The sequence below is a fragment of the Calonectris borealis genome, chromosome 15 (genome assembly GCF_964195595.1).
Source record: "Calonectris borealis chromosome 15, bCalBor7.hap1.2, whole genome shotgun sequence".
Lineage (NCBI taxonomy): Eukaryota > Metazoa > Chordata > Aves > Procellariiformes > Procellariidae > Calonectris > Calonectris borealis.
The window spans coordinates 737,501-762,893 of NC_134326.1; positions in this window are offsets into that span (position 1 = coordinate 737,501).

Here is a 25,393-nt window from a genome sequence, read left to right on the forward strand (position 1 = left end):
GTTGTCTTCCTCGGGCTCTGCTTTTCTTCCTCGGGCTCTGCTTTTCTTCCTCGAGGGCTGGTTTTGTTGCCCGGGCTCTGGTTTTGTTCTTCCAGCTCTGCTTTAGCTCCTCGGGCTCTGGTTTGGGTCCACGGGTCTCGTTTTGTTCCTCAGGCCCACCATTTCTTCCTCGGGCTCTGGTTTTGTTCCTCGGGTTCTGGTTTTCTTCCTCGGGCTCTGGTTTAATTTCGCGGGTTCTGGTTTTGTTCCTCGAGCTCTGGTTTAGTTCCATTGGCTCTGGTTTTGTTCCTCAGGCTCTGGTTTTTTTCCTCGGGCTCTGGTTTTGTTCCTCGGACTCTAGTATAATTCCACGGGCTCTGGTTTTGTTCCTCGGGGCCTCCTTTTATTCTTCGCGATCTGGTTTTGTTCCTCGGGATCTGGTTTTGTTCCTCGGGCTCTGGTTTCTTTCCTCGGGAGCTCGTTTTGTTCCTCGAGCTGGGGTTTTGCTCCTCTAGCTCTCGTTGTCTTCCTCGGGCTCTGGTTTTCTTCCTCGGGCTCTGCTTTTCTTCCTCGAGGGCTAGTTTTGTTCCTCGGGCTCTGCTTTTATTCCTCGGGCCCTCCTTTCGTTCTTCGGGATCTGGTTTTGTTCCTCGGGCTCTGGTTTTCTTCCTCGGGCTCTGGTTTTGCTCCTCTAGCTCTGGTTGTCTTCCTCGAGCTGTGGTTTTGCTCCTCTAGCTCTCGTTGTCTTCCTCGGGCTCTGGTTTTCTTCCTCGAGGGCTAGTTTTGTTCCTCGGGGTCTCGTTTTATTCCTCGGACCCTCCTTTTGTTCTTCGGGACCTGTTTTTGTTCCTTGGGCTCTGGTTTCTTTCCTCGGGCTCTGGTTTTGTTCCTCGAGCTGTGGTTTTGCTCCTCTAGCAGTACTTGTCTTCCTCGGGCTCTGCTTTTCTTCCTCGGGCTCTGGTTTTCTTCCTCGAGGGCTGGTTTTGTTGCCCGGGCTCTGGTTTTGTTCTTCCAGCTCTGCTTTAGCTCCTCGGGCTCTGGTTTGGTTCCACGGGTCTCGTTTTGTTCCTCGGGCCCACCATTTCTTCCTCGGTCTCTGGTTTTGTTCCTCGGGTTCTGGTGTTCTTCCTCGGGCTCTGGTTTAATTTCTCGGGTTCTGGTTTTGTTCCTCGAGCTCTGTTTTAGTTCCATTGGCTCTGGTTTTGTTCCTCAGGCTCTGGTTTTTTTCCTCGGGCTCTGGTTTTGTTCCTCGGACTCTAGTATAATTCCACGGGCTCTGGTTTTGTTCCTCGGGGCCTCCTTTTATTCTTCACGATCTGGTTTTGTTCCTCGGGATCTGGTTTTGTTCCTCGGGTTTTGGTTTTCTTCCTCGGGCTCTGGTTTAATTTCTCGGGTTCTGCTTTTGTTCCTCGAGCTCTGGTTTAGTTCCATTGGCTCTGGTTTTGTTCCTCAGGCTCTGGTTTTTTTCCTTGGGCTCTGGTTTTGTTCCTCGGACTCTAGTATAATTTCACGGGCTCTGGTTTTGTTCCTCGGGGCCTCCTTTTATTCTTCGCGATCTGGTTTTGTTCCTCGGGATCTGGTTTTGTTCCTCGGGCTCTGGTTTCTTTCCTCGGGAGCTCGTTTTGTTCCTCGAGCTGGGGTTTTGCTCCTCTAGCTCTCGTTGTCTTCCTCGGGCTCTGGTTTTCTTCCTCGGCCTTTGCTTTTCTTCCTCGAGGGCTAGTTTTGTTCCTCGGGGTCTCGTTTTATTCCTCGGGCCCTCCTTTTGTTCTTCGCGATCTGGTTTTGTTCCTCAGGCTCTGGTTTTGTTCCTCGGGCTGTGGTTTTGCTCCTCTAGCTCTGGTTGTCTTCCTCGAGCTGTGGTTTTGCTCCTCTAGCTCTCGTTGTCTTCCTCGGGCTCTGGTTGTCTTCCTCGAGGGCTAGTTTTGTTCCTCGGGGTCTCGTTTTATTCCTCGGACCCTCCTTTTGTTCTTCGGGACCTATTTTTGTTCCTCGGGCTCTGGTTTCTTTCCTCCGGCTCTGGTTTTGTTCCTCGAGCTGTGGTTTTGCTCCTCTAGCAGTACTTGTCTTCCTCGGGCTCTGCTTTTCTTCCTCGGGCTCTGGTTTTCGTCCTCGAGGGCTGGTTTTGTTGCCCGGGCTCTGGTTTTGTTCTTCCAGCTCTGCTTTAGCTCCTCGGGCTCTGGTTTGTGTCCACGGGTCTCGTTTTGTTCCTCGGGCCCACCATTTCTTCCGCGGTTTCTGGTTTTGTTCCTCGGGCTCTGGTTTAATTTCTCGGGTTCTGGTTTTGTTCATCGAGCTCTGGTTTAGTTCCATTGGCTCTGGTTTTGTTCCTCAGGCTCTGGTTTTTTTCCTCGGGCTCTGGTTTTGTTCCTCGGCCTCTAGTATAATTCCACGGGCTCTGGTTTTGTTCCTTGGGGCCTCCTTTTGTTCTTCGCGATCTGGTTTTGTTCCTCGGGATCTGGTTTTGTTCCTCGGGCTCTGGTTTCTTTCCTCGGGAGCTCGTTTTGTTCCTCGAGCTGTGGTTTTGCTCCTCTAGCTCTCGTTGTCTTCCTCGGGCTCTGGTTTTCTTCCTCGAGGGCTAGTTTTGTTCCTCGGGGTCTCGTTTTATTCCTCGGACCCTCCTTTTGTTCTTCGGGACCTGTTTTTGTTCCTTGGGCTCCGGTTTCTTTCCTCGGGCTCTGGTTTTGTTCCTCGAGCTGTGGTTTTGCTCCTCTAGCTCTGGTTGTCTTCCTCGGGCTCTGCTTTTCTTCCTCGGGCTCTGCTTTTCTTCCTCGAGGGCTGGTTTTGTTGCCCGGGCTCTGGTTTTGTTCTTCCAGCTCTGCTTTAGCTCCTCGGGCTCTGGTTTGGGTCCACGGGTCTCGTTTTGTTCCTCGGGCCCACCATTTGTTCCTCCGTCTCTGGTTTTTTTTCCTCGGGTTCTGGTGTTCTTCCTCGGGCTCTGGTTTAATTTCTCGGGTTCTGGTTTTGTTCCTCGAGCTCTGGTTTAGTTCCATTGGCTCTGGTTTTGTTCCTCAGGCTCTGGTTTTTTTCCTCGGGCTCTGGTTTTGTTCCTCGGACTCTAGTATAATTCCACGGGCTCTTGTTTTGTTCCTCGGGCTCTGGTTTCTTTCCTCGGGAGCTCGTTTTGTTCCTCGAGCTGTGGTTTTGCTCCTCTAGCTCTGGTTGTCTTCCTCGGGCTCTGGTTTTCTTCCTCGGGCTCTGCTTTTCTTCCTCGAGGGCTAGTTTTGTTCCTCGGGGTCTCGTTTTATTCCTCGGGCCCTCCTTTTGTTCTTCGAGATCTGGTTTTGTTTGTCAGGCTCTGGTTTTTTTCCTCGGGCTCTGGTTTTGCTCCTCTAGCTCTGGTTGTCTTCCTCGAGCTGTGGTTTTGCTCCTCTAGCTCTCGTTGTCTTCCTCGGGCTCTGGTTTTCTTCCTCGGGCTCTGCTTTTCTTCCTCGAGGGCTAGTTTTGTTCCTTGGGGTCTGGTTTTTTTCCCCGGGCCCTCCTTTTGTTCTTCGGGATCTGGTTTTGTTCCTCGGGATCTGGTTTCATTCCTCGGGCTCTGGTTTCTTTCCTCGGGCTCTGGTTTTGTTCCTCGAGCTGTGGTTTTGCTCCTCTAGCTCTGGTTGTATTCCTTGGGCTCTGCTTTTCTTCTTGGGGCTCTGGTTTTCTTCCTCGAGGGCTGGTTTTGTTCCCCGGGCTCTGGTTTTGTCCTTCCAGCTCTGCTTTAGCTTCTCGGGCTCTGGTTTGGGTCCACGGGACTCGTTTTGTTCCTCAGGCCCACCATTTCTTCCTCGGGCTCTGGTATTGTTCCTCGGCCTCTTTTTTTGTTCCTCTGCCCCTGCTTTTTTTTCTCGGACTCTGGTTTTGTTCCCCGGGCTCTGGTTTAGTTCCATTGGCTCTGGTTTTGTTCCTCAGGCTCTGTTTTTTTTCCTCGGGCTCTGGTTTTCTTCCTCGGACTCTAGTATATTTCCACAGGCTCTGGTTTTGTTCCTTGGGGCCTCCTTTTGTTCCTCGGGGTCTGGTTTTGTTCCTCGGGATCTGGTTTCGTTCCTCGGGCTCTGGTTTCTTTCCTCGGGCTCTGGTTTTGTTCTTCGAGCTGTGGTTTTGCTCCTCTAGCTCTGGTTGTCTTCCTCGGGCTCTGGTTTTCTTCCTCGGGCTCTGGTTTTCTTCCTCGAGGGCTAGTTTTGTTCCTCGGGCCCTCCTTTTTTTTCTTCGGGGTCTGGTTTTGTTCCTCGGGATCTGGTTTCGTTCCTCGGGCTCTGGTTTCTTTCCTCGGGAGCTCGTTTTGTTCCTCGAGCTGTGGTTTTGCTCCTCTAGCTCTGGTTGTCTTCCTCGGGCTCTGGTATTCTTCCTCGAGGGCTAGTTTTGTTCCTCGGGCTCTGCTTTTATTCCTCGGGCCCTCCTTTTGTTCTTCGGGATCTGGTTTTGTTCCTCGGGCTCTGGTTTTCTTCCTCGGGCTCTGGTTTTGCTCCTCTAGCTCTGGTTGTCTTCCTCGAGCTGTGGTTTTGCTCCTCTAGCTCTGGTTGTCTTCCTCGGGCTCTGGTTTTCTTCCTCGAGGGCTAGTTTTGTTCCTCGGGGTCTCGTTTTATTCCTCGGACCCTCCTTTTTTTCTTCGGGACCTGTTTTTGTTCCTTGGGCTCTGGTTTCTTTCCTCGGGCTCTGGTTTTGTTCCTCGAGCTGTGGTTTTGCTCCTCTAGCTCTGGTTGTCTTCCTCGGGCTCTGCTTTTCTTCCTCGGGCTCTGCTTTTCTTCCTCGAGGGCTGGTTTTGTTGCCCGGGCTCTGGTTTTGTTCTTCCAGCTCTGCTTTAGCTCCTCGGGCTCTGGTTTGGGTCCACGGGTCTCGTTTTGTTCCTCAGGCCCACCATTTCTTCCTCGGTCTCTGGTTTTGTTCCTCGGGTTCTGGTTTTCTTCCTCGGGCTCTGGTTTAATTTCGCGGGTTCTGGTTTTGTTCCTCGAGCTCTGGTTTAGTTCCATTGGCTCTGGTTTTGTTCCTCAGGCTCTGGTTTTTTTCCTCGGGCTCTGGTTTTGTTCCTCGGACTCTAGTATAATTCCACGGGCTCTGGTTTTGTTCCTCGGGGCCTCCTTTTGTTCTTCGCGATCTGGTTTTGTTCCTCGGGATCTGGTTTTGTTCCTCGGGCTCTGGTTTCTTTCCTCGGGAGCTCGTTTTGTTCCTCGAGCTGGGGTTTTGCTCCTCTAGCTCTCGTTGTCTTCCTCGGGCTCTGGTTTTCTTCCTCGGGCTCTGCTTTTCTTCCTCGAGGGCTAGTTTTGTTCCTCGGGCTCTGCTTTTATTCCTCGGGCCCTCCTTTCGTTCTTCGGGATCTGGTTTTGTTCCTCGGGCTCTGGTTTTCTTCCTCGGGCTCTGGTTTTGCTCCTCTAGCTCTGGTTGTCTTCCTCGAGCTGTGGTTTTGCTCCTCTAGCTCTCGTTGTCTTCCTCGGGCTCTGGTTTTCTTCCTCGAGGGCTAGTTTTGTTCCTCGGGGTCTCGTTTTATTCCTCGGACCCTCCTTTTGTTCTTCGGGACCTGTTTTTGTTCCTTGGGCTCTGGTTTCTTTCCTCGGGCTCTGGTTTTGTTCCTCGAGCTGTGGTTTTGCTCCTCTAGCAGTACTTGTCTTCCTCGGGCTCTGCTTTTCTTCCTCGGGCTCTGGTTTTCTTCCTCGAGGGCTGGTTTTGTTGCCCGGGCTCTGGTTTTGTTCTTCCAGCTCTGCTTTAGCTCCTCGGGCTCTGGTTTGGTTCCACGGGTCTCGTTTTGTTCCTCGGGCCCACCATTTCTTCCTCGGTCTCTGGTTTTGTTCCTCGGGTTCTGGTATTCTTCCTCGGGCTCTGGTTTAATTTCTCGGGTTCTGGTTTTGTTCCTCGAGCTCTGTTTTAGTTCCATTGGCTCTGGTTTTGTTCCTCAGGCTCTGGTTTTTTCCCTCGGGCTCTGGTTTTGTTCCTCGGACTCTAGTATAATTCCACGGGCTCTGGTTTTGTTCCTCGGGGCCTCCTTTTATTCTTCACGATCTGGTTTTGTTCCTCGGGATCTGGTTTTGTTCCTCGGGTTTTGGTTTTCTTCCTCGGGCTCTGGTTTAATTTCTCGGGTTCTGCTTTTGTTCCTCGAGCTCTGGTTTAGTTCCATTGGCTCTGGTTTTGTTCCTCAGGCTCTGGTTTTTTTCCTTGGGCTCTGGTTTTGTTCCTCGGACTCTAGTATAATTTCACGGGCTCTGGTTTTGTTCCTCGGGGCCTCCTTTTATTCTTCGCGATCTGGTTTTGTTCCTCGGGATCTGGTTTTGTTCCTCGGGCTCTGGTTTCTTTCCTCGGGAGCTCGTTTTGTTCCTCGAGCTGGGGTTTTGCTCCTCTAGCTCTCGTTGTCTTCCTCGGGCTCTGGTTTTCTTCCTCGGCCTTTGCTTTTCTTCCTCGAGGGCTAGTTTTGTTCCTCGGGGTCTCGTTTTATTCCTCGGGCCCTCCTTTTGTTCTTCGCGATCTGGTTTTGTTCCTCAGGCTCTGGTTTTGTTCCTCGGGCTGTGGTTTTGCTCCTCTAGCTCTGGTTGTCTTCCTCGAGCTGTGGTTTTGCTCCTCTAGCTCTCGTTGTCTTCCTCGGGCTCTGGTTGTCTTCCTCGAGGGCTAGTTTTGTTCCTCGGGGTCTCGTTTTATTCCTCGGACCCTCCTTTTGTTCTTCGGGACCTATTTTTGTTCCTCGGGCTCTGGTTTCTTTCCTCCGGCTCTGGTTTTGTTCCTCGAGCTGTGGTTTTGCTCCTCTAGCAGTACTTGTCTTCCTCGGGCTCTGCTTTTCTTCCTCGGGCTCTGGTTTTCGTCCTCGAGGGCTGGTTTTGTTGCCCGGGCTCTGGTTTTGTTCTTCCAGCTCTGCTTTAGCTCCTCGGGCTCTGGTTTGTGTCCACGGGTCTCGTTTTGTTCCTCGGGCCCACCATTTCTTCCGCGGTTTCTGGTTTTGTTCCTCGGGCTCTGGTTTAATTTCTCGGGTTCTGGTTTTGTTCATCGAGCTCTGGTTTAGTTCCATTGGCTCTGGTTTTGTTCCTCAGGCTCTGGTTTTTTTCCTCGGGCTCTGGTTTTGTTCCTCGGCCTCTAGTATAATTCCACGGGCTCTGGTTTTGTTCCTTGGGGCCTCCTTTTGTTCTTCGCGATCTGGTTTTGTTCCTCGGGATCTGGTTTTGTTCCTCGGGCTCTGGTTTCTTTCCTCGGGAGCTCGTTTTGTTCCTCGAGCTGTGGTTTTGCTCCTCTAGCTCTCGTTGTCTTCCTCGGGCTCTGGTTTTCTTCCTCGAGGGCTAGTTTTGTTCCTCGGGGTCTCGTTTTATTCCTCGGACCCTCCTTTTGTTCTTCGGGACCTGTTTTTGTTCCTTGGGCTCCGGTTTCTTTCCTCGGGCTCTGGTTTTGTTCCTCGAGCTGTGGTTTTGCTCCTCTAGCTCTGGTTGTCTTCCTCGGGCTCTGCTTTTCTTCCTCGGGCTCTGCTTTTCTTCCTCGAGGGCTGGTTTTGTTCCCCGGGCTCTGGTTTTGTTCTTCCAGCTCTGCTTTAGCTCCTCGGGCTCTGGTTTGGGTCCACGGGTCTCGTTTTGTTCCTCGGGCCCACCATTTGTTCCTCCGTCTCTGGTTTTTTTTCCTCGGGTTCTGGTGTTCTTCCTCGGGCTCTGGTTTAATTTCTCGGGTTCTGGTTTTGTTCCTCGAGCTCTGGTTTAGTTCCATTGGCTCTGGTTTTGTTCCTCAGGCTCTGGTTTTTTTCCTCGGGCTCTGGTTTTGTTCCTCGGACTCTAGTATAATTCCACGGGCTCTTGTTTTGTTCCTCGGGCTCTGGTTTCTTTCCTCGGGAGCTCGTTTTGTTCCTCGAGCTGGGGTTTTGCTCCTCTAGCTCTCGTTGTCTTCCTCGGGCTCTGGTTTTCTTCCTCGGCCTTTGCTTTTCTTCCTCGAGGGCTAGTTTTGTTCCTCGGGGTCTCGTTTTATTCCTCGGGCCCTCCTTTTGTTCTTCGAGATCTGGTTTTGTTCCTCAGGCTCTGGTTTTGTTCCTCGGGCTGTGGTTTTGCTCCTCTAGCTCTGGTTGTCTTCCTCGAGCTGTGGTTTTGCTCCTCTAGCTCTCGTTGTCTTCCTCGGGCTCTGGTTGTCTTCCTCGAGGGCTAGTTTTGTTCCTCGGGGTCTCGTTTTATTCCTCGGACCCTCCTTTTGTTCTTCGGGACCTATTTTTGTTCCTCGGGCTCTGGTTTCTTTCCTCCGGCTCTGGTTTTGTTCCTCGAGCTGTGGTTTTGCTCCTCTAGCAGTACTTGTCTTCCTCGGGCTCTGCTTTTCTTCCTCGGGCTCTGGTTTTCGTCCTCGAGGGCTGGTTTTGTTGCCCGGGCTCTGGTTTTGTTCTTCCAGCTCTGCTTTAGCTCCTCGGGCTCTGGTTTGTGTCCACGGGTCTCGTTTTGTTCCTCGGGCCCACCATTTCTTCCGCGGTTTCTGGTTTTGTTCCTCGGGCTCTGGTTTAATTTCTCGGGTTCTGGTTTTGTTCATCGAGCTCTGGTTTAGTTCCATTGGCTCTGGTTTTGTTCCTCAGGCTCTGGTTTTTTTCCTCGGGCTCTGGTTTTGTTCCTCGGACTCTAGTATAATTCCACGGGCTCTGGTTTTGTTCCTTGGGGCCTCCTTTTGTTCTTCGCGATCTGGTTTTGTTCCTCGGGATCTGGTTTTGTTCCTCGGGCTCTGGTTTCTTTCCTCGGGAGCTCGTTTTGTTCCTCGAGCTGTGGTTTTGCTCCTCTAGCTCTCGTTGTCTTCCTCGGGCTCTGGTTTTCTTCCTCGAGGGCTAGTTTTGTTCCTCGGGGTCTCGTTTTATTCCTCGGACCCTCCTTTTGTTCTTCGGGACCTGTTTTTGTTCCTTGGGCTCCGGTTTCTTTCCTCGGGCTCTGGTTTTGTTCCTCGAGCTGTGGTTTTGCTCCTCTAGCTCTGGTTGTCTTCCTCGGGCTCTGCTTTTCTTCCTCGGGCTCTGCTTTTCTTCCTCGAGGGCTGGTTTTGTTCCCCGGGCTCTGGTTTTGTTCTTCCAGCTCTGCTTTAGCTCCTCGGGCTCTGGTTTGGGTCCACGGGTCTCGTTTTGTTCCTCGGGCCCACCATTTGTTCCTCCGTCTCTGTTTTTTTTTCCTCGGGTTCTGGTGTTCTTCCTCGGGCTCTGGTTTAATTTCTCGGGTTCTGGTTTTGTTCCTCGAGCTCTGGTTTAGTTCCATTGGCTCTGGTTTTGTTCCTCAGGCTCTGGTTTTTTTCCTCGGGCTCTGGTTTTGTTCCTCGGACTCTAGTATAATTCCACGGGCTCTTGTTTTGTTCCTCGGGCTCTGGTTTCTTTCCTCGGGAGCTCGTTTTGTTCCTCGAGCTGGGGTTTTGCTCCTCTAGCTCTCGTTGTCTTCCTCGGGCTCTGGTTTTCTTCCTCGGGCTCTGCTTTTCTTCCTCGAGGGCTAGTTTTGTTCCTCGGGGTCTCGTTTTATTCCTCGGGCCCTCCTTTTGTTCTTCGAGATCTGGTTTTGTTCGTCAGGCTCTGGTTTTTTTCCTCGGGCTCTGGTTTTGCTCCTCTAGCTCTGGTTGTCTTCCTCGAGCTGTGGTTTTGCTCCTCTAGCTCTCGTTGTCTTCCTCGGGCTCTGGTTTTCTTCCTCGGGCTCTGCTTTTCTTCCTCGAGGGCTAGTTTTGTTCCTTGGGGTCTGGTTTTTTTCCCCGGGCCCTCCTTTTGTTCTTCGGGATCTGGTTTTGTTCCTCGGGATCTGGTTTCATTCCTCGGGCTCTGGTTTCTTTCCTCGGGCTCTGGTTTTGTTCCTCGAGCTGTGGTTTTGCTCCTCTAGCTCTGGTTGTATTCCTTGGGCTCTGCTTTTCTTCTTGGGGCTCTGGTTTTCTTCCTCGAGGGCTGGTTTTGTTCCCCGGGCTCTGGTTTTGTCCTTCCAGCTCTGCTTTAGCTTCTCGGGCTCTGGTTTGGGTCCACGGGACTCGTTTTGTTCCTCAGGCCCACCATTTCTTCCTCGGGCTCTGGTATTGTTCCTCGGCCTCTTTTTTTGTTCCTCTGCCCCTGCTTTTTTTTCTCGGACTCTGGTTTTGTTCCCCGGGCTCTGGTTTAGTTCCATTGGCTCTGGTTTTGTTCCTCAGGCTCTGTTTTTTTTCCTCGGGCTCTGGTTTTCTTCCTCGGACTCTAGTATAATTCCACAGGCTCTGGTTTTGTTCCTTGGGGCCTCCTTTTGTTCCTCGGGGTCTGGTTTTGTTCCTCGGGATCTGGTTTCGTTCCTCGGGCTCTGGTTTCTTTCCTCGGGCTCTGGTTTTGTTCTTCGAGCTGTGGTTTTGCTCCTCTAGCTCTGGTTGTCTTCCTCGGGCTCTGGTTTTCTTCCTCGGGCTCTGGTTTTCTTCCTCGAGGGCTAGTTTTGTTCCTCGGGCCCTCCTTTTTTTTCTTCGGGGTCTGGTTTTGTTCCTCGGGATCTGGTTTCGTTCCTCGGGCTCTGGTTTCTTTCCTCGGGAGCTCGTTTTGTTCCTCGAGCTGTGGTTTTGCTCCTCTAGCTCTGGTTGTCTTCCTCGGGCTCTGGTATTCTTCCTCGAGGGCTAGTTTTGTTCCTCGGGCTCTGCTTTTATTCCTCGGGCCCTCCTTTTGTTCTTCGGGATCTGGTTTTGTTCCTCGGGCTCTGGTTTTCTTCCTCGGGCTCTGGTTTTGCTCCTCTAGCTCTGGTTGTCTTCCTCGAGCTGTGGTTTTGCTCCTCTAGCTCTCGTTGTCTTCCTCGGGCTCTGGTTTTCTTCCTCGAGGGCTAGTTTTGTTCCTCGGGGTCTCGTTTTATTCCTCGGACCCTCCTTTTTTTCTTCGGGACCTGTTTTTGTTCCTTGGGCTCTGGTTTCTTTCCTCGGGCTCTGGTTTTGTTCCTCGAGCTGTGGTTTTGCTCCTCTAGCTCTGGTTGTCTTCCTCGGGCTCTGCTTTTCTTCCTCGGGCTCTGCTTTTCTTCCTCGAGGGCTGGTTTTGTTGCCCGGGCTCTGGTTTTGTTCTTCCAGCTCTGCTTTAGCTCCTCGGGCTCTGGTTTGGGTCCACGGGTCTCGTTTTGTTCCTCAGGCCCACCATTTCTTCCTCGGGCTCTGGTTTTGTTCCTCGGGTTCTGGTTTTCTTCCTCGGGCTCTGGTTTAATTTCGCGGGTTCTGGTTTTGTTCCTCGAGCTCTGGTTTAGTTCCATTGGCTCTGGTTTTGTTCCTCAGGCTCTGGTTTTTTTCCTCGGGCTCTGGTTTTGTTCCTCGGACTCTAGTATAATTCCACGGGCTCTGGTTTTGTTCCTCGGGGCCTCCTTTTATTCTTCGCGATCTGGTTTTGTTCCTCGGGATCTGGTTTTGTTCCTCGGGCTCTGGTTTCTTTCCTCGGGAGCTCGTTTTGTTCCTCGAGCTGGGGTTTTGCTCCTCTAGCTCTCGTTGTCTTCCTCGGGCTCTGGTTTTCTTCCTCGGGCTCTGCTTTTCTTCCTCGAGGGCTAGTTTTGTTCCTCGGGCTCTGCTTTTATTCCTCGGGCCCTCCTTTCGTTCTTCGGGATCTGGTTTTGTTCCTCGGGCTCTGGTTTTCTTCCTCGGGCTCTGGTTTTGCTCCTCTAGCTCTGGTTGTCTTCCTCGAGCTGTGGTTTTGCTCCTCTAGCTCTCGTTGTCTTCCTCGGGCTCTGGTTTTCTTCCTCGAGGGCTAGTTTTGTTCCTCGGGGTCTCGTTTTATTCCTCGGACCCTCCTTTTGTTCTTCGGGACCTGTTTTTGTTCCTTGGGCTCTGGTTTCTTTCCTCGGGCTCTGGTTTTGTTCCTCGAGCTGTGGTTTTGCTCCTCTAGCAGTACTTGTCTTCCTCGGGCTCTGCTTTTCTTCCTCGGGCTCTGGTTTTCTTCCTCGAGGGCTGGTTTTGTTGCCCGGGCTCTGGTTTTGTTCTTCCAGCTCTGCTTTAGCTCCTCGGGCTCTGGTTTGGTTCCACGGGTCTCGTTTTGTTCCTCGGGCCCACCATTTCTTCCTCGGTCTCTGGTTTTGTTCCTCGGGTTCTGGTGTTCTTCCTCGGGCTCTGGTTTAATTTCTCGGGTTCTGGTTTTGTTCCTCGAGCTCTGTTTTAGTTCCATTGGCTCTGGTTTTGTTCCTCAGGCTCTGGTTTTTTCCCTCGGGCTCTGGTTTTGTTCCTCGGACTCTAGTATAATTCCACGGGCTCTGGTTTTGTTCCTCGGGGCCTCCTTTTATTCTTCACGATCTGGTTTTGTTCCTCGGGATCTGGTTTTGTTCCTCGGGTTTTGGTTTTCTTCCTCGGGCTCTGGTTTTCTTCCTCGGGCTCTGCTTTTCTTCCTCGAGGGCTAGTTTTGTTCCTTGGGGTCTGGTTTTTTTCCCCGGGCCCTCCTTTTGTTCTTCGGGATCTGGTTTTGTTCCTCGGGATCTGGTTTCATTCCTCGGGCTCTGGTTTTGTTCCTCGGACTCTGGTTTTGTTCCTCGGACTCTAGTATAATTCCACGGGCTCTGGTTTTGTTCCTTGGGGCCTCCTTTTGTTCTTCGCGATCTGGTTTTGTTCCTCGGGATCTGGTTTTGTTCCTCGGGCTCTGGTTTCTTTCCTCGGGAGCTCGTTTTGTTCCTCGAGCTGTGGTTTTGCTCCTCTAGCTCTCGTTGTCTTCCTCGGGCTCTGGTTTTCTTCCTCGAGGGCTAGTTTTGTTCCCCGGGCTCTGGTTTTATTCCTCGGACCCTCCTTTTGTTCTTCGGGACCTGTTTTTGTTCCTTGGGCTCTGGTTTCTTTCCTCGGGCTCTGGTTTTGCTCCTCGAGCTGTGGTTTTGCTCCTCTAGCTCTCCTTGTCTTCCTCGGGCTCTGCTTTTCTTCCTCGGGCTCTGGTTTTCGTCCTCGAGGGCTGGTTTTGTTGCCCGGGCTCTGGTTTTGTTCTTCCAGCTCTGCTTTAGCTCCTCGGGCTCTGGTTTGTGTCCACAGGTCTCGTTTTGTTCCTCGGGCCCACCATTTCTTCCGCGGTCTCTGGTTTTGTTCCTCGGGCTCTGGTTTAATTTCTCGGGTTCTGGTTTTGTTCATCGAGCTCTGGTTTAGTTCCATTGGCTCTGGTTTTGTTCCTCAGGCTCTGTTTTTTTTCCTCAGGCTCTGGTTTTGTTCCTCGGACTCTAGTATAATTCCATGGGCTCTGGTTTTGTTCCTTGGGGCCTCCTTTTGTTCTTCGCGATCTGGTTTTGTTCCTCGGGATCTGGTTTTGTTCCTCGGGCTCTGGTTTCTTTCCTCGGGATCTGGTTTTGTTCCTCGGGCTCTGGTTTCTTTCCTCGGGAGCTCGTTTTGTTCCTCGAGCTGTGGTTTTGCTCCTCTAGCTCTCGTTGTCTTCCTCGGGCTCTGGTTTTCTTCCTCGAGGGCTAGTTTTGTTCCTCGGGGTCTCGTTTTATTCCTCGGACCCTCCTTTTGTTCTTCGGGACCTGTTTTTGTTCCTTGGGCTCCGGTTTCTTTCCTCGGGCTCTGGTTTTGTTCCTCGAGCTGTGGTTTTGCTCCTCTAGCTCTGGTTGTCTTCCTCGGGCTCTGCTTTTCTTCCTCGGGCTCTGTTTTTTTCCTCGAGGGCTGGTTTTGTTCCCCGGGCTCTGGTTTTGTTCTTCCAGCTCTGCTTTAGCTCCTCGGGCTCTGGTTTGGGTCCACGGGTCTCGTTTTGTTCCTCGGGCCCACCATTTGTTCCTCCGTCTCTGGTTTTTTTTCCTCGGGTTCTGGTGTTCTTCCTCGGGCTCTGGTTTAATTTCTCGGGTTCTGGTTTTGTTCCTCGAGCTCTGGTTTAGTTCCATTGGCTCTGGTTTTGTTCCTCAGGCTCTGGTTTTTTTCCTCGGGCTCTGGTTTTGTTCCTCGGACTCTAGTATAATTCCACGGGCTCTTGTTTTGTTCCTCGGGCTCTGGTTTCTTTCCTCGGGAGCTCGATTTGTTCATCGAGCTGTGGTTTTGCTCCTCTAGCTCTCGTTGTCTTCCTCGGGCTCTGGTTTTCTTCCTCGGGCTCTGCTTTTCTTCCTCGAGGGCTAGTTTTGTTCCTCGGGGTCTCGTTTTATTCCTCGGGCCCTCCTTTTGTTCTTCGAGATCTGGTTTTGTTCCTCAGGCTCTGGTTTTGTTCCTCGGGCTCTGGTTTTGCTCCTCTAGCTCTGGTTGTCTTCCTCAAGCTGTGGTTTTGCTCCTCTAGCTCTCGTTGTCTTCCTCAGGCTCTGGTTGTCTTCCTCGGGCTCTGCTTTTCTTCCTCGAGGTCTGGTTTTGTTCCCCGGGCTCTGGTTTTGTTCTTCCAGCTCTGCTTTAACTCCTCGGGCTCTGGCTTGGGTCCATGGGTCTCGTTGTGTTCCTCGGGCCCACCATTTGTTCCTCGGTCTCTGGTTTTGTTCCTCGGGTTCTGGTTTTCTTCCTCGGGCTCTGGTTTAATTTCTCGAGTTCTGTTTTTTTTCCTCGAGCTCTGTTTTAGTTCCATTGGCTCTGGTTTTCTTCCTCAGGCTCTGTTTTTTTTCCTCGGGCTCTGGTTTTGTTCCTCGGGGCCTCCTTTTGTTCTTCGCGATCTGATTTTGTTCCTCGGGCTCTGGTTTCCTTCCTCGGGCTCTGGTTTCTTTCCTCGGGCTCTGGTTTTCTTCCTCGGGCTTTGCTTTTCTTCCTCGAGGGCTAGTTTTGTTCCTTGGGGTCTGGTTTTATACCTCGGGCCCTCCTTTTGTTCTTCGCGATCTGGTTATCTTCCTCAGGCTCTGGTTTTCTTCCTCGGGCTCTGGTTTCTTTCCTCGGGAGCTCGTTTTGTTCCTCGAGCTGTGGTTTTGCTCCTCTAGCTCTGGTTGTCTTCCTCGGGCTCTGGTTTTCTTCCTCGAGGGCTAGTTTTGTTCCTCGGGGTCTCGTTTTATTCCTCGGACCCTCCTTTTGTTCTTCGGGACCTTTTTTTGTTCCTTGGGCTCCGGTTTCTTTCCTTGGGCTCTGGTTTTGTTCCTCGAGCTGTTGTTTTCCTCCTCTAGCTCTGGTTGTCTTCCTCTGGCTCTGGTTTTCTTCCTCGAGGGCTAGTTTTGTTCCTCGGGCTCTGGTTTTTATCCTCGGGCCCTCCTTTTGTTCTTCGGGCTCTGGTTTTGATCCTCGGGATCTGGTTTCGTTCCTCAGGCTCTGGTTTCTTTCCTCGGTCTCTGGTTTTGTTCCTCGAGCTGTGGTTTTGCTCCTCTAGCTCTCGTTGTCTTCCTCGGGCTCTGGTTTTCTTCCTCAGGCTCTGGTTTAATTTCTTGGGTTCTGGTTTTGTTCCTCGAGCTCTGGTTTAGTTCCATTGGCTCTGGTTTCGTTCCTCAGGCTCTGTTTTTTTTCCTCGGGCTCTGGTTTTGTTCCTTGGACTCTAGTATAATTCCACGGGGTCTGGTTTTTTCTTTGGGGCCTCCTTTTGTTCTTCGCGATCTGGTTTTGTTCCTCAGGATCTAGTTTTGTTCCTCAGGCTCTGGTTTCTTTCCTCGGGAGCTCGTTTTGTTCCTCGAGCTGTGGTTTTGCTCCTCTAGCTCTGGTTGTCTTCCTCGGGCTCTGGTTTTCTTCCTCGGGCTCTGCTTTTCTTCCTCGAGGTCTAGTTTTGTTCCTTGGGGTCTGGTTTTATTCCTCGGGCCCTCCTTTTGTTCTTTGGGATCTGGTTTTCTTCTTCGGGACCTGTTTTTGTTCCTTGGGCTCTGGTTTCTTTCCTCGGGCTCTGGTTTTGTTCCTCGAGCTGTGGTTTTGCTCCTCTAGCTCTGGTTGTCTTCCTCGGGCTTTGGTTTTCTTCGTCGGGCTCTGCTTTTCTTCCTCGAGGGCTAGTTTTGTTCCTTGAGGTCTGGTTTTATTCCTCGGGCCCTCCTTTTGTTCTTCGCGATCTGGTTATGTTCCTCGGGCTCTGGTTTTCTTCCTCGGGCTCTGGTTTTTTTCCTCGGGAGCTCGTTTTGTTCCTCGAGCTGTGGTTTTGCTCCTCTAGCTCTGGTTGTCTTCCTCGGGCTCTGCTTTTCTTCCTCGGGCTCTGCTTTTCTTCCTCAAGGTCTAGTTCTGTTCCTCGGGCTCTGGTTTTATTCCTCGGGCCCTCCTTTTGTTCTTCGGTATCTGGTTTTGTTCCTCGGGATCTGGTTTTCTTCCTCGGGCTCTGGTTTATTTACTCGGGCTCTGGTTTTGTTCCTCAAGCTGTGGTTTTGCTCCTCTAGCTCTGGTTGTCTTCCTCGGGCTCTGGTATTCTTCCTCGAGGGCTAGTTTTGTTCCTCGGGCTCTGGTTTTCTTCCTCGAGGGCTGGTTTTGTTCCCCGGGCTCTGGTTTTGTTCTTCCAGCTCTGCTTTAGCTCCTCGGGTTCTGGTTTGGCTCCACGGGTCTCGTTTTGTTCCTCGGGCCCACCATTTCTTCCTCGGTCTCTGGTTTTTTTCCTCGGGTTCTGATTTTCTTCCTCGGGCTCTGGTTTAATTTCTCGGGTTCTGGTTTTGTTCCTCGAGCTCTGGTTTAGTTCCATTGGCTCTGGTTTTGTTCCTCAGGCTCTGTTTTTTTTCCTCGGGCTCTGGTTTTGTTCCTCGGACTCTAGTATAATTCCACGGGCTCTGGTTTTTTTCCTCAGGGCCTCCTTTTGTTCTTCGCGATCTGGTTTTGTTCCTCAGGATCTAGTTTTGTTCCTCAGGCTCTGGTTTCTTTCCTCGGGAGCTCGTTTTGTTCCTCGAGCTGTGGTTTTGCTCCTCTAGCTCTGGTTGTCTTCCTCGGGCTCTGGTTTTCTTCCTCGGGCTCTGCTTTTCTTCCTCGAGGGCTAGTTTTGTTCCTTGGGGTCTGGTTTTATTCCTCGGGCCCTCCTTTTGTTCTTTGGGATCTGGTTTTCTTCTTCGGGACCTGTTTTTGTTCCTTGGGCTCTGGTTTCTTTCCTCGGGCTCTGGTTTTGTTCCTCGAGCTGTGGTTTTGCTCCTATAGCTCTGGTTGTCTTCCTCGGGCTCTGGTTTTCTTCCTCGGGCTCTGCTTTTCTTCCTCGAGGGCTAGTTTTGTTCCTTGGGGTCTGGTTTTTTTCCCCGGGCCCTCCTTTTGTTCTTCGGGATCTGGTTTCGTTCCTCGGGCTCTGGTTTCTTTCCTCGGGCTCTGGTTTTGTTCCTCGAGCTGTGGTTTTGCTCCTCTAGCTCTGGTTGTATTCCTTGGGCTCTGCTTTTCTTCTTCGGGCTCTGGTTTTCTTCCTCGAGGGCTGGTTTTGTTCCCCGGGCTCTGGTTTTGTCCTTCCAGCTCTGCTTTAGCTTCTCGGGCTCTGGTTTGGGTCCACGGGACTCGTTTTGTTCCTCAGGCCCACCATTTCTTCCTCGGGCTCTGGTATTGTTCCTCGGCCTCTTTTTTTTTTTCCTCTGCCCCTGCTTTTTTTTCTCGGACTCTGGTTTTGTTCCCCGGGCTCTGGTTTAATTCCACGGGCTCTGCTTTCGTACCTCAGGCTCTGGTTTTTTTCCTCGGGCTCTGGTTTTCTTCCTCGGACTCTAGTATAATTCCACAGGCTCTGGTTTTGTTCCTTGGGGCCTCCTTTTGTTCCTCGGGGTCTGGTTTTGTTCCTCGGGATCTGGTTTCGTTCCTCGGGCTCTGGTTTCTTTCCTCGGGCTCTGGTTTTGTTCTTCGAGCTGTGGTTTTGCTCCTCTAGCTCTGGTTGTCTTCCTCGGGCTCTGGTTTTCTTCCTCGGGCTCTGGTTTTCTTCCTCGAGGGCTAGTTTTGTTCCTCGGGCCCTCCTTTTTTTTCTTCGGGGTCTGGTTTTGTTCCTCGGGATCTGGTTTCGTTCCTCGGGCTCTGGTTTCTTTCCTCGGGAGCTCGTTTTGTTCCTCGAGCTGTGGTTTTGCTCCTCTAGCTCTGGTTGTCTTCCTCGGGCTCTGGTATTCTTCCTCGAGGGCTAGTTTTGTTCCTCGGGGTCTCGTTTTATTCCTCGGACCCTCCTTTTGTTCTTCGGGACCTGTTTTTGTTCCTTGGGCTCTGGTTTCTTTCCTCCGGCTCTGGTTTTGTTCCTCGAGCTGTGGTTTTGCTCCTCTAGCAGTACTTGTCTTCCTCGGGCTCTGCTTTTCTTGCTCGGGCTCTGGTTTTCTTCCTCGAGGGCTGGTTTTGTTGCCCGGGCTCTGGTTTTGTTCTTCCAGCTCTGCTTTAGCTCCTCGGGCTCTGGTTTGGTTCCACGGGTCTCGTTTTGTTCCTCGGGCCCACCATTTCTTCCTCGGTCTCTGGTTTTGTTCCTCGGGTTCTGGTGTTCTTCCTCGGGCTCTGGTTTAATTTCTCGGGTTCTGGTTTTGTTCCTCGAGCTCTGTTTTAGTTCCATTGGCTCTGGTTTTGTTCCTCAGGCTCTGGTTTTTTCCCTCGGGCTCTGGTTTTGTTCCTCGGACTCTAGTATAATTCCACGGGCTCTGGTTTTGTTCCTCGGGGCCTCCTTTTATTCTTCGCGATCTGGTTTTGTTCCTCGGGTTCTGGTTTTCTTCCTCGGGCTCTGGTTTAATTTCTCGGGTTCTGGTTTTGTTCCTCGAGCTCTGGTTTAGTTCCATTGGCTCTGGTTTTGTTCCTCAGGCTCTGGTTTTTTTCCTTGGGCTCTGGTTTTGTTCCTCGGACTCTAGTATAATTTCACGGGCTCTGGTTTTGTTCCTCGGGGCCTCCTTTTATTCTTCACGATCTGGTTTTGTTCCTCGGGATCTGGTTTTGTTCCTCGGGCTCTGGTTTCTTTCCTCGGGAGCTCGTTTTGTTCCTCGAGCTGGGGTTTTGCTCCTCTAGCTCTCGTTGTCTTCCTCAGGCTCTGGTTTTCTTCCTCGGCCTTTGCTTTTCTTCCTCGAGGGCTAGTTTTGTTCCTCGGGGTCTCGTTTTATTCCTCGGGCCCTCCTTTTGTTCTTCGCGATCTGGTTTTGTTCCTCAGGCTCTGGTTTTGTTCCTCGGGCTGTGGTTTTGCTCCTCTAGCTCTGGTTGTCTTCCTCGAGCTGTGGTTTTGCTCCTCTAGCTCTCGTTGTCTTCCTCGGGCTCTGGTTGTCTTCCTCGAGGGCTAGTTTTGTTCCTCGGGGTCTCGTTTTATTCCTCGGACCCTCCTTTTGTTCTTCGGGACCTATTTTTGTTCCTCGGGCTCTGGTTTCTTTCCTCCGGCTCTGGTTTTGTTCCTCGAGCTGTGGTTTTGCTCCTCTAGCAGTACTTGTCTTCCTCGGGCTCTGCTTTTCTTCCTCGGGCTCTGGTTTTCGTCCTCGAGGGCTGGTTTTGTTGCCCGGGCTCTGGTTTTGTTCTTCCAGCTCTGCTTTAGCTCCTCGGGCTCTGGTTTGTGTCCACGGGTCTCGTTTTGTTCCTCGGGCCCACCATTTCTTCCGCGGTTTCTGGTTTTGTTCCTCGGGCTCTGGTTTAATTTCTCGGGTTCTGGTTTTGTTCATCGAGCTCTGGTTTAGTTCCATTGGCTCTGGTTTTGTTCCTCAGGCTCTGGTTTTTTTCCTCGGGCTCTGGTTTTGTTCCTCGGACTCTAGTATAATTCCACGGGCTCTGGTTTTGTTCCTTGGGGCCTCCTTTTGTTCTTCGCGATCTGGTTTTGTTCCTCGGGATCTGGTTTTGTTCCTCGGGCTCTGGTTTCTTTCCTCGGGAGCTCGTTTTGTTCCTCGAGCTGTGGTTTTGCTCCTCTAGCTCTCGTTGTCTTCCTCGGGCTCTGGTTTTCTTCCTCGAGGGCTAGTTTTGTTCCTCGGGGTCTCGTTTTATTCCTCGGACCCTCCTTTTGTTCTTCGGGACCTGTTTTTGTTCCTTGGGCTCCGGTTTCTTTCCTCGGGCTCTGGTTTTGTTCCTCGAGCTGTGGTTTTGCTCCTCTAGCTCTGGTTGTCTTCCTCGGGCTCTGCTTTTCTTCCTCGGGCTCTGCTTTTCTTCCTCGAGGGCTGGTTTTGTTGCCCGGGCTCTGGTTTTGTTCTTCCAGCTCTGCTTTAGCTCCTCGGGCTCTGGTTTGGTTCCACGGGTCTCGTTTTGTTCCTCGGGCCCACCATTTCTTCCTCGGTCTCTGGTTTTGTTCCTCGGGTTCTGGTGTTCTTCCTCGGGCTCTGGTTTAATTTCTCGGGTTCTGGTTTTGTTCCTCGAGCTCTGTTTTAGTTCCATTGGCTCTGGTTTTGTTCCTCAGGCTCTGGTTTTTTCCCTCGGGCTCTGGTTTTGTTCCTCGGACTCTAGTATAATTCCACGGGCTCTGGTTTTGTTCCTCGGGGCCTCCTTTTATTCTTCGCGATCTGGTTTTGTTCCTCGGGATCTGGTTTTGTTCCTCGGGTTCTGGTTTTCTTCCTCGGGCTCTGGTTTAATTTCTCGGGTTCTGGTTTTGTTCCTCGAGCTCTGGTTTAGTTCCATTGGCTCTGGTTTTGTTCCTCAGGCTCTGGTTTTTTTCCTTGGGCTCTGGTTTTGTTCCTCGGACTCTAGTATAATTTCACGGGCTCTGGTTTTGTTCCTCGGGGCCTCCTTTTATTCTTCACGATCTGGTTTTGTTCCTCGGGATCTGGTTTTGTTCCTCGGGCTCTGGTTTCTTTCCTCGGGAGCTCGTTTTGTTCCTCGAGCTGGGGTTTTGCTCCTCTAGCTCTCGTTGTCTTCCTCAGGCTCTGGTTTTCTTCCTCGGCCTTTGCTTTTCTTCCTCGAGGGCTAGTTTTGTTCCTCGGGGTCTCGTTTTATTCCTCGGGCCCTCCTTTTGTTCTTCGCGATCTGGTTTTGTTCCTCAGGCTCTGGTTTTGTTCCTCGGGCTCTGGTTTTGCTCCTCTAGCTCTGGTTGTCTTCCTCGAGCTGTGGTTTTGCTCCTCTAGCTCTCGTTGTCTTCCTCGGGCTCTGGTTGTCTTCCTCGAGGGCTAGTTTTGTTCCTCGGGGTCTCGTTTTATTCCTCGGACCCTCCTTTTGTTCTTCGGGACCTATTTTTGTTCCTCGGGCTCTGGTTTCTTTCCTCCGGCTCTGGTTTTCTTCCTCGGGCTCTGGTTTTCGTCCTCGAGGGCTGGTTTTGTTGCCCGGGCTCTGGTTTTGTTCTTCCAGCTCTGCTTTAGCTCCTCGGGCTCTGGTTTGTGTCCACGGGTCTCGTTTTGTTCCTCGGGCCCACCATTTCTTCCGCGGTTTCTGGTTTTGTTCCTCGGGCTCTGGTTTAATTTCTCGGGTTCTGGTTTTGTTCCTCGAGCTCTGGTTTAGTTCCATTGGCTCTGGTTTTGTTCCTCAGGCTCTGGTTTTTTTCCTCGGGCTCTGGTTTTGTTCCTCGGACTCTAGTATAATTCCACGGGCTCTGGTTTTGTTCCTTGGGGCCTCCTTTTGTTCTTCGCGATCTGGTTTTGTTCCTCGGGATCTGGTTTTGTTCCTCGGGCTCTGGATTCTTTCCTCGGGAGCTCGTTTTGTTCCTCGAGCTGTGGTTTTGCTCCTCTAGCTCTCGTTGTCTTCCTCGGGCTCTGGTTTTCTTCCTCGAGGGCTAGTTTTGTTCCTCGGGGTCTCGTTTTATTCCTCGGACCCTCCTTTTGTTCTTCGGGACCTGTTTTTGTTCCTTGGGCTCCGGTTTCTTTCCTCGGGCTCTGGTTTTGTTCCTCGAGCTGTGGTTTTGCTCCTCTAGCTCTGGTTGTCTTCCTCGGGCTCTGCTTTTCTTCCTCGGGCTCTGCTTTTCTTCCTCGAGGGCTGGTTTTGTTCCCCGGGCTCTGCTTTTGTTCTTCCAGCTCTGCTTTAGCTCCTCGGGCTCTGGTTTGGGTCCACGGGTCTCGTTTTGTTCCTCGGGCCCACCATTTGTTCCTCCGTCTCTGGTTTTTTTTCCTCGGGTTCTGGTGTTCTTCCTCGGGCTCTGGTTTAATTTCTCGGGTTCTGGTTTTGTTCCTCGAGCTCTGGTTTAGTTCCATTGGCTCTGGTTTTGTTCCTCAGGCTCTGGTTTTTTTCCTCGGGCTCTGGTTTTGTTCCTCGGACTCTAGTATAATTCCACGGGCTCTTGTTTTGTTCCTCGGGCTCTGGTTTCTTTACTCGGGAGCTCGTTTTGTTCCTCGAGCTGTGGTTTTGCTCCTCTAGCTCTCGTTGTCTTCCTCGGGCTCTGGTTTTCTTCCTCGGGCTCTGCTTTTCTTCCTCGAGGGCTAGTTTTGTTCCTCGGGGTCTCGTTTTATTCCTCGGGCCCTCCTTTTGTTCTTCGAGATCTGGTTTTGTTCCTCAGGCTCTGGTTTTGTTCCTCGGGCTCTGGTTTTGCTCCTCTAGCTCTGGTTGTCTTCCTCAAGCTGTGGTTTTGCTCCTCTAGCTCTGGTTGTCTTCCTCGGGCTCTGCTTTTCTTCCTCGGGCTCTGGTTTTCGTCCTCGAGGGCTGGTTTTGTTGCCCGGGCTCTGGTTTTGTTCTTCCAGCTCTGCTTTAGCTCCTCGGGCTCTGGTTTGTTTCCACAGGTCTCGTTTTGTTCCTCGGGCCCACCATTTCTTCCGCGGTCTCTGGTGTTCTTCCTCGGGCTCTGGTTTAATTTCTCGGGTTCTGGTTTTGTTCCTCGAGCTCTGGTTTAGTTCCATTGGCTCTGGTTTTGTTCCTCAGGCTCTGGTTTTTTTCCTCGGGCTCTGGTTTTGTTCCTCGGACTCTAGTATAATTCCACGGGCTCTGGTTTTGTTCCTCGGGGCCTCCTTTTATTCTTCGCGATCTGGTTTTGTTCCTCGGGATCTGGTTTTGTTCCTCGGGCTCTGGTTTCTTTCCTCGGGAGCTCGTTTTGTTCCTCGAGCTGTTGTTTTGCTCCTCTAGCTCTGGTTGTCTTCCTCGGGCTCTGGTTTTCTTCCTCGGCCTTTGCTTTTCTTCCTCGAGGGCTAGTTTTGTTCTTCGGGCTCTGCTTTTATTCCTCGGGCCCTCCTTTTGTTCTTCGGGATCTGGTTTTGTTCCTCGGGCTCTGGTTTTGTTCCTCGGGCTCTGGTTTTGCTCCTCTAGCTCTGGTTGTCTTCCTCGAGCTGTGGTTTTGCTCCTCTAGCTCTCGTTGTCTTCCTCGGGCTCTGGTTTTCTTCCTCGAGGGCTAGTTTTGTTCCTCGGGGTCTCGTTTTATTCCTCGGACCCTCCTTTTGTTCTTCGGGACCTTTTTTTGTTCCTTGGGCTCTGGTTTCTTTCCTCCGGCTCTGGTTTTGTTCCTCGAGCTGTGGTTTTGCTCCTCTAGCTCTGGTTGTCTTCCTCGGGCTCTGCTTTTCTTCCTCGGGCTCTGGTTTTCGTCCTCGAGGGCTGGTTTTGTTGCCCGGGCTCTGGTTTTGTTCTTCCAGCTCTGCTTTAGCTCCTCGGGCTCTGGTTTGGGTCCACGGGTCTCGTTTTGTTCCTCGGGCACACCATTTCTTCCGCGGTCTCTGGTTTTGTTCCTCGGGCTCTGGTTTAATTTCTCGGGTTCTGGTTTTGTTCATCGAGCTCTGGTTTAGTTCCATTGGCTCTGGTTTTGTTCCTCAGGCTCTGTTTTTTTTCCTCGGGCTCTGGTTTTGTTCCTCGGACTCTAGTATAATTCCACGGGCTCTGGTTTTGTTCCTTGGGGCCTCCTTTTGTTCTTCGCGATCTGGTTTTGTTCCTCGGGATCTGGTTTTGTTCCTCGGGCTCTGGTTTCTTTCCTCGGGAGCTCGTTTTGTTCCTCGAGCTGTGGTTTTGCTCCTCTAGCTCTCGTTGTCTTCCTCGGGCTCTGGTTTTCTTCCTCGAGGGCTAGTTTTGTTCCCCGGGCTCTGGTTTTATTCCTCGGACCCTCCTTTTGTTCTTCGGGACCTGTTTTTGTTCCTTGGGCTCTGGTTTCTTTCCTCGGGATCTGGTTTTGCTCCTCGAGCTGTCGTTTTGCTCCTCTAGCTCTCCTTGTCTTCCTCGGGCTCTGCTTTTCTTCCTCGGGCTCTGCTTTTCTTCCTCGAGGGCTGGTTTTGTTGCCCGGGCTCTGGTTTTGTTCTTCCAGCTCTGCTTTAGCTCCTCGGGCTCTGGTTTGGGTCCACGGGTCTCGTTTTGTTCCTCGGGCCCACCATTTCTTCCTCGGTCTCTGGTTTTGTTCCTCGGGTTCTGGTGTTCTTCCTCGGGCTCTGGTTTAATTTCTCGGGTTCTGGTTTTGTTCCTCGAGCTCTGGTTTAGTTCCATTGGCTCTGGTTTTGTTCCTCAGGCTCTGGTTTTTTTCCTCGGGCTCTGGTTTTGTTCCTCGGACTCTAGTATAATTCCACGGTCTCTGGTTTTGTTCCTTGGGGCCTCCTTTTGTTCTTCGCGATCTGGTTTTGTTCCTCGGGATCTGGTTTTGTTCCTCGGGCTCTGGTTTCTTTCCTCGGGAGCTCGTTTTGTTCCTCGAGCTGGGGTTTTGCTCCTCTAGCTCTCGTTGTCTTCCTCGGGCTCTGGTTTTCTTCCTCGGGCTCTGCTTTTCTTCCTCGAGGGCTAGTTTTGTTCCTCGGGGTCTCGTTTTATTCCTCGGGCCCTCCTTTTGTTCTTCGCGATCTGGTTTTGTTCCTCAGGCTCTGGTTTTGTTCCTCGGGCTCTGGTTTTGCTCCTCTAGCTCTGGTTGTCTTCCTCGAGCTGTGGTTTTGCTCCTCTAGCTCTGGTTGTATTCCTTGGGCTCTGGTATTCTTCCTCGAGGGCTAGTTTTGTTCCTCGGGGTCTCGTTTTATTCCTCGGACCCTCCTTTTGTTCTTCGGGACCTGTTTTTGTTCCTTGGGCTCTGGTTTCTTTCCTCCGGCTCTGGTTTTGTTCCTCGAGCTGTGGTTTTGCTCCTCTAGCTCTGGTTGTCTTCCTCGGGCTCTGCTTTTCTTCCTCGGGCTCTGGTTTTCGTCCTCGAGGGCTGGTTTTGTTGCCCGGGCTCTGGTTTTGTTCTTCCAGCTCTGCTTTAGCTCCTCGGGCTCTGGTTTGTGTCCACAGGTCTCGTTTTGTTCCTCGGGCCCACCATTTCTTCCGCGGTCTCTGGTTTTGTTCCTCGGGCTCTGGTTTAATTTCTCGGGTTCTGGTTTTGTTCCTCGAGCTCTGGTTTAGTTCCATTGGCTCTGGTTTTATTCCTCAGGCTCTGTTTTTTTTCCTCGGGCTCTGGTTTTGTTCCTCGGACTCTAGTATAATTCCATGGGCTCTGGTTTTGTTCCTTGGGGCCTCCTTTTGTTCTTCGCGATCTGGTTTTGTTCCTCGGGATCTGGTTTTGTTCCTCGGGCTCTGGTTTCTTTCCTCGGGATCTGGTTTTGTTCCTCGGGCTCTGGTTTCTTTCCTCGGGAGCTCGTTTTGTTCCTCGAGCTGTGGTTTTGCTCCTCTAGCTCTCGTTGTCTTCCTCCGGCTCTGGTTTTCTTCCTCGAGGGCTAGTTTTGTTCCTCGGGGTCTCGTTTTATTCCTCGGACCCTCCTTTTGTTCTTCGGGACCTGTTTTTGTTCCTTGGGCTCCGGTTTCTTTCCTCGGGCTCTGGTTTTGTTCCTCGAGCTGTGGTTTTGCTCCTCTAGCTCTGGTTGTCTTCCTCGGGCTCTGCTTTTCTTCCTCGGGCTCTGCTTTTCTTCCTCGAGGGCTGGTTTTGTTCCCCGGGCTCTGCTTTTGTTCTTCCAGCTCTGCTTTAGCTCCTCGGGCTCTGGTTTGGGTCCACGGGTCTCGTTTTGTTCCTCGGGCCCACCATTTGTTCCTCCGTCTCTGGTTTTTTTTCCTCGGGTTCTGGTGTTCTTCCTCGGGCTCTGGTTTAATTTCTCGG